The sequence below is a fragment of the Bison bison genome, unplaced genomic scaffold, assembly GCF_000754665.1.
Source record: "Bison bison bison isolate TAMUID 2011002044 unplaced genomic scaffold, Bison_UMD1.0 scf7180017864508, whole genome shotgun sequence".
NCBI lineage: Eukaryota > Metazoa > Chordata > Mammalia > Artiodactyla > Bovidae > Bison > Bison bison.
The window spans coordinates 15009127-15017295 of NW_011495064.1; positions in this window are offsets into that span (position 1 = coordinate 15009127).

An 8169-nucleotide genomic window follows, 5' to 3' on the forward strand; every position below is an offset into this window, starting at 1 on the left:
GGGCTGCCGTCTATGGGGTCGCACAGAGTTGGACACGACTGAAGTGACTTAGCAGCAGCAGCATAGAAGGTTTCAGTGGAAGGTTTTGCCTCAGGGAATGAAAAATAGCCCCACCTTGTGTCAGAAATTTGTAGACCAAGCTGTGCAAAATGTTAGGAGAAAATATAAGGATTTATATTTGATACATTGTATGGATGATATTTTGGCAGCTCAAAAGGACAGAGCCTTGTTGCAACAAATTTTATCTGAATTGATTGAGGCTTTGGAAAACTGGGGTTTAAAGATAGCTCCAGATAAGATACAAGTAAATCCTCCTTTTTCTTATTTAGGGAAGGTGTTAAATACCCATACTGCAGCCCCTTTGCAGCTGCAGAGAGATCATTTACTAACTTTAAATGATTTCCAAAAATTATTAGGAGATATTAATTGGATACGCCCACATTTAAAACTGACTAGTGCAGATTTGAAGCCTTTGTTTGATTGCTTAAAAGGTGATCCTAATCCCAGTTCTAAGAGAGAATTGACTAGTGGGGCAGACTTGGCTCTTGTTAAAGTGGATGAGGCTTTAAATGATCAGTTAATTAGGGTTAATATTACCAGAGGATGGGATTTAATTATTCTCACCACGGAGCATACGCCTACAGGATGCTTGTGGCAAGAAACTCCATTGGAATGGCTCCATCTACCAGTGACCCCAAGAAAAATAGTTTTATCTTATCCCAGCTTGGTGGCACAATTAATTACAAAACGTAGAAAAAGAAGTGTGGAACTTTTTGGAAAAGAAGTAGCAAATATAGTGATTCCATTCAATAAGGATCAATTGCAATTTCTTTTACAAAATAGTGATGATTGGCAAGTTGCCCTGATAGATTCCTGGGGTCAAATTTTGTTTCATTTGCCCTTAAGCCCCCTTTTGCATTTTTTGAAAACTCATCCAGTGATTTTTCCGAAGAAATTTTCTATTCAACCTTTGGAAGGGGCAATTAGTTTTCACAGATGGTTCCTCTAACAGTAAAGCAGTCACAATTACTGATAGAAAATCCCATGTTCAGGTAACTGAAGAGACATCTGCCCAGAGGGCTGAGTTACAGCAATTATTTGGGCTTTTCAACATTTAAGAGACCACACCTTCAATCTTTTGACTGACTCCCAATATATTGTAGGGTTGTTTCCTCATATAGAGACCGCTAATATTCCAGAAAATAAAACTACTGTCTTCTCCTTGTTATCTGATTTACAGAAAGAGATTAAGCATAGAGATAAGAAATATTTTGTGGGACATATTAGAGCCCATTCCAGCTTGCCCGGCCCTTTGCATGAAGGAAATGCTTTGGCAGATGCATTAACTAAAGTAATTGCTTTAAACTTACATAAAAAGATTGACAAGGCCAAAAATTCTCACAAAATTCACCATCAAAATGCAGCTGGTTTAAGGTATGAATTTCATATCCCTAGGGAAACAGCTAGACAAATAGTTATGTTCAAACTGCCCAACATTTAATCCATCTCCACCATTAGGAGTAAATCCTCGAGGCCTTAGGCCTAATGCTCTCTGGCAAATGGACGTAACTCATATCCCGGCCTTTGGAAAACTGTCCTTTGTGCATGTTACTGTGGATACCTTTTCTCATGTTATTATAGCCTCTGCTAGATCAGGTGAAGCAGCAAGAGATGTAATTCAGCACTTGTTTCAATGTTTTTCCCAAATAGGACTCCCTGAACAAATGAAAACAGATAACACCCCGCCTTATACTTCTGCTGCTTTTAAGAGATTTTGTCAACAATTTTCCAGAGTACATTCAACAGGAATACCTTATAATCCCCAAGGTCAAGCCATAGTGGAAAGGGCGCACCAAACTTTAAAAAATCAGATAGCTAAATTAAAGCAGGGAGAATTTAAATATTCCTCTGCACATCATGTTTTACACCATGCTTTGTAATTAATCATTTAAATGTAGACACACAGGGGCAGACTACAATGATGAGACACTGGATTCCTGAAGGGGCTATGACTCAGCCCCTGGTCAAGTGAAAAGACCTCCTTACCAGAGAGTGAAAAGGGCCAGATGTGTTGCTAACTTGTGGGAGAGGGTGTGCTTGTGTGTTTCTACAGGATTCCACTTCTCCTGTCCGGATTCCTGACAGACTGTCCAGCCCCATGAGACCTCCAGGATCACAAAGACCCCTGAGGTCACTGAGATCCCTGGGGCCCTGGAGTCCGGGACTGAAAAAACATGGGAAGACCAAAAGCTCGTTGAGTCCAGGCCTGAAGGAGCCAGGGAAAAGCCACAGGGTGAGTGACTCTTCACCTGAGGCTTCACCACTAGTATATCACTTCAGGCACCTGGCGCTTCAGGAGAGACATGCTGATCGACTTCAAAGGTATTCTGCTCCACCTTGTCGCTGTTATCATACTCAAGCAACCACCTCCAACACGGTACCAACTTGGGGCCAGCTGAAACGTCTCACTCAGCAGGCTGAAGAATTAATAAAAAGGGGGAGACATGAGGCCACTCCTATAGTAATGTTTGTGGCTATGCTTGCTGTGTTGGCTTGTCAGCCAAGGCCTTCTAGCGCAGAAAAGGTTCATTGGGCCTATTTGCCTAATCCACCTTCTTTCCAGTCTGTTGATTGGATGAATGAGCCCATTCGTATTTTTGTTAATGATACTCTTCTTTTGGGTGGGGCTTCTATCTATCCTGATAATGTTAAAACAGTGGTCAGCACTCCCTTTAATTTTTCAGGCGTGTCCATTTATCCATCTATTTGCTTTGCCATACCTTCCTCTTTACAAGGAGCAGCTCTCCAGTTTTGAATGGATGTGTTAGCACTTCCTTGAAAGGCATGCTTACTGATTCTCCAAGAAGCGATGGCAAGAGAGACTTTTGGTCTTTACAGCTGCTGATGCTGGGGGCACAAGAAAGACTATTTGATGCCTTAAAAAAGGCAGCCCCTCATTTAAAGGACTATCCGAGCTGTGCACTCCCCACTCCAGACTCTGATGAACAAGGACTGCAAGTCTGGGAAAGCATAGGCAGGACTTCAGGCTTTCCTCATTGGAGAAATTGCTTGTATGCCCTAAGGTCACCTATTCCCATTGTTGCCACCAGGCATTTTCTGATCAAATGGGGGTGCCCCTATCTTTCAAATCAATAATGGGGTTTGATTTATGTAGAACCTTATAGGTCCACATGGAATAATTCATTTCTCCCTATGCCTTTAGTCAATGGCATCCCACTCCAGTACTTTTGCCTGGAAAACCCCATAGATGGAGGATCCTGGTGGGCTACAGTCCATGGGGTCGCTAGAGTCGGACACGACTGAACGCCTTCACTTTCACTTTTCACTTTCATGCATTGGAGAAGGAAATGGCAACCCACTCCAGTGTTCTTGCCTGGAGAAGCACAGGGACAGGGAAGCCCAGTGGGCTGCCATCTCTGGGGTCGCACAGAGTCGGACACGACTGAAGTGACACAGCAGCAGCAGCAGCAGCAGCAGGTGACATGATAATGGATGGGTTCCTCCTTTAGTGAGCTTCGATGGAACGGGTCCCATGCGGCCTGAGTTATGGAAAACATTGGTTGCTATGGCACCTGTGATTTTACACAGACCTTTAAAAGAACAAAGATACATTGTACGGGCCTGCGTACATTCTCCCTATGTCTTTTTGTTGGCCAGAAATCAGAGTGATTTGGAAGTTTCTGAAGGAGAAACTGTTTACAATGTTATATGTGTGAATTGTTTTATATCAAATTGTGTTGATGGGAATGATTATAATAATTATAAGGCTGAGATGATCATAAAGCAATCACCATATTTGATGGTTCCTGTAAAATTAGAGGGACAATGGTTGGATGATTATGCATTGAAAGTTTTACATGAACTTAATGGCTTAATTTCTCGACCTTAGGGATTCATTGCAGCTCTGGTTGTGGGAATAACTGCCTTGATTGCCATAATTGCATCAGTCATGGTTTCTACTGTTGCCCTGTCAAAAGAAGTGCATACGGCCTCGTTTGTCGGTCAGCTGTCCAAAAATGTCTCCATAGCTCTTACTACGCAGGAAATTATAGATAAGAAAATAGAAAATAGGGTCAATGCTTTAGAAGTAGCAGTTCTGCTTATGGGGCAAGAAATTACAAACTTAAAAATTATATTATCTTTAAGGTGCCATGCTGAATTTAAAATGGATGTGCCTTACCCCTCTACAAGTGAATGAGTCCATGCATTCTTGGGAATGCATTAAGAATCATATTTTAGCCATCTGGAATCATTCAGATTTTAGTATTGATATCTCTAAATTACATCAGGATATTCAGGATATGAAGCAGGCAGAGTCTGACTTTTCCTCACAATGGCTTTCTAATTCCCTCTTTGAAAATCTGGAGGGGTATCTTTCCCATGGATCCTTTTCTACAATAATGATTAATGACGCCATGTGCTTATGCCTGCTAGTTCTGATTTATGTAATAGCCCCGTGCCTTTTCAGAATACTCAGCCGAAATGTTTCTGCTCTATCTACTGAGTTTCATACCTATGTTCTAAAAAATAAAAAAGGGGGAGATGTCAGGAGCCACGTTAGGCATTACTGACAAAATGGAGGCACGGCCCTAACCCCCTCCCTTTGTTCCGCAGGCACAGACCCGGAATGAAGGAGTTAGGCTTTGTGATTCTGACTTGTTTTTTCCTTTCCTCGGCTGAGTTGACTGAAGAGAATATTAAGGTGCTTATTGTTTTTGAGAGAAGTATGAGAAGGCATAAACCTTCTGCAGCTGTGCTCAAAGAATAATTCATAAAGTTAATCATTGACATTTGTTCAAGGACTTTTACAAAAGACTGTTCCAGGATGAGCATGCAGACTGCAGCTTGAGGCCATGGGAGGGATTGCTATCTGAAGCCTATTGGTGAGAAAAGTGCTTATGGCAAAGGAGTTTGCTGAATTTAGGGCTTAGGAATAATTAAAATAGTTAGAAGCTAAAGAGTTAAGGATTGCTGTAATGTTAGCATATTCTACTATAGCTTATAGAAATTAGGGACTTTAGAGATATTATTAGCTAGAAGCCCCTTCTAAGAAATAGTGAGCTTTGGATACTAGGGGCAAACAGAACTTAGAAAGACAAGAAATAAACTGAGGAATGTGGTCTGCAGCCCAGACATTAGCATGAGTTACAGTGTATTCACAAGGACACATGTGAAAAAGTAGATAAGAGAATCGCTGAGGAAGGAACTCCTGTTGAGGGGCAACAATGATTTTTGGAGAAAAATAAATCTGGGTCAATGGGAACTAAAAATATCAAACATCTGACCTAATGCTTTTGTAAAAGTATAAAAGAGAATCATAAGCTTGAAATAAACAGGCAGTCCAAGAAAAATGAGAGGCTGCCTCAGTTTCTCACTAATACCGCTCACCCCTTCAGGTTGAATCCTTGGCTGCTAGAGCTGGACTCTGGCAAGAAAGGAAACTCCTCAAAACTGAGAGAGTTGCATCAGGCCCCTCATCACAACATGCATTTTGAGATAGCATTGGCACAAGGTGTTAGGGTTAGGGTTACGGCAGAGGAACCAGAGATCATATTACCAACATCTTCTGGATCATCAAAAAAGCAAGAGAATTCCAGAAAAACATCTATTTCTGCTTTATTGACTACGCCAAAGCCTTTGACTGTGTGGATCACAATAAACTGTGGAAAATTCTTCAAAAGATGGGAATACCAGACCACCTGACCTGCCTCTTGAGAAATCTGTATGCAGGTCAGGAGGCAACAGTTAGAACTGGACATGGAACAACAGACTGGTTCCAAATCAGAAAAGGAGTACATCAAGGCTGTATATTGTCACCCTGCTGATTTAACTTATATGTAGAGTACATCATAAGAAATGCCAGGCTAGATGTAGCACAGGCTGGAATCAGGATTGCTGAGAAAAATACCAATAACCTCAGATATGCAAATGACGCCACCCTTATGGCAGAAAGTGAAGAAGAACTAAAGAGCCTCTTGATGAAAATGAAAGAGGAGAGTGAAAAACTTGGCTTAAAACTCAGCATTCAGAAAACTAAGATCAAGGCATCCAGTCTCATCACTTCATGGCAAATAGATGGAGAAACAGTGGAAACAGTGGCAGACTTTATGTTTTTGGGTTCCAAAATCATTGCAGATGGTGACTGCAGCCATGAAATTAAACGACGTTTGCTCCTTGGAAGAAAAGCTATGGTAAACCTAGACAGAGTATTAAAAAGCAGAGACATCACTTTGCCAACAAAGGTTTGTACAGTCAAAGGTATGGTTTTTCCAATAGTCATGTATAAATGTGAGAGTGGTACCATAAAGGAGGCTGAGTGCCAAAGAATTGATGCTTTTGAACTGTGGTGTTGGAGAAGACTCTTGAGAGTCCCTTGGACTGCAGTGAGATCAAACCAGTCAAGTCTAAAGGAAACCAACCCTGAATAGTTATTGGCAGGACTGATGCTGAAGCTGAAGCTCCAATACTTTGGCCACCTGATACAAAGTGCCAACCCATTGGAAAAGACCCTGATGCTGGGAAAGATTGAGGGCATGAGGAGAAGGGGGCAACATAAGATGAGACAGTGGTTGGATGGCATCATCAACTCAATGGACATGAACTTGAGCAAACTCTGGGACATAGTGGTGAACAGAGGAGCCTGGCATGCTGCAGTCCATAAGGTCACAAAGAGTCAGAGATGAGTTAGTGACTGAACAATAACAACAACAAAAACAGACTTGAGAACTAAGTGCAAGGCATGATCCTGGGTCCCGGGTTGTGGAGAGAAAGCTATAAATTACATTTTTAGGAAAATTGGAGTCATGCTGCATAAAGTCTATAGATTAGATAATAATGATATAGTAACACTAGATTTCTGATTTTTATAAATAGATTGTGGTTATGTAAGAATACCCTTATTCTTAGTTTAAGGGAGAAAGAAGTATGATATCTGAAATTTATCCTTAATGGTTCGTAAAGAAAATTTTATACTTTATATGTTCATCCCAACTAATTACATATTTAAATATATAAAATTATGTACTTATAGATCTATATATCTAGGTACCTATATATCATTTTGTTGGCATTCATTTAGCAAGATTTCTTTGTATTCTTGCAACTTCCTTCTAAGTTTAACTTTTTTTTAAAGTTTAACTTTTAAAGTTCAAAGTTTGAAAAATAAATTTCTTTAGTAGAGGATTTCTCAGGGTTTTGATATCCATCCATTCATCCTTTCCACATTAATTGGGCACCTACTATGTGCCAACAAAATGGTCTAAGAATATCTAAGAAGAACATCTTGTGGGGATTCTTGTCTTCGAAATACATTTTGGAATATGGTAATTTACCTGATCACAATCTACTCTGCCAACCCGTTCATTAGCTCCCAAATGGTAAATGCCCGGTCTTGGAGATTGTGTTCCTCTCATGCCTGTGTGTCCCATAGGCTCAGGCCTGGGAGGAGCTTGTAAATGTTGATAACAAGGGAAGTAGGTGGGTAGGTGACTGAGTGTTGACTTATCACTGACTGCTGCTTCTCGTGGGCGTCACTCCTGGGCACTTTCAGCTGTACCCTCCATGCAGAATTTTCTAGGCTTCTCCAGGGGTCAACATCTTCACTAACCAGAGAGGGATTTTTTGAATAACAAGAATCCAGTGCCCTCACCTCACCCCGACCGACCCACCGCCAGGAGCAGAGATGCAGACACAGAGAATGGACTGCAGAGAGGCAGATATAGAGAATGGATGTGTGGACACAGTGGAGGAAGCAGAGGGCGGGACAAATTGAGACAGCAACACTGACATGTCTGCACTACCATGTGTGGGTAGATAGCTGGTGGGAAGCAGATGTATAGCACAGGGAGCTCAGCTCAGTGCTCTGTAACGACCTAGAGGGGTGGGATGGCGATTGGGAGAGAGGCTCAAGAAGGAGGGGATATATGCATACTTATAGCTGATTCAGGTTGTCATACAGCAGAAACCAACACAACATTGTAAAGCAATTATCCTCCTATTAAAAATACATTAAAAAAAAAAAAGGATTCCAGCCAAAAGCATGGTCACTACAGTGATACCAAAATACTGGGCAACTCTTTCCCTTTGACTCTGACTTCAAATCAAAGAAAGTGGAAGCCATAGTCACCAAGGCCTGTCACCACCACAGAA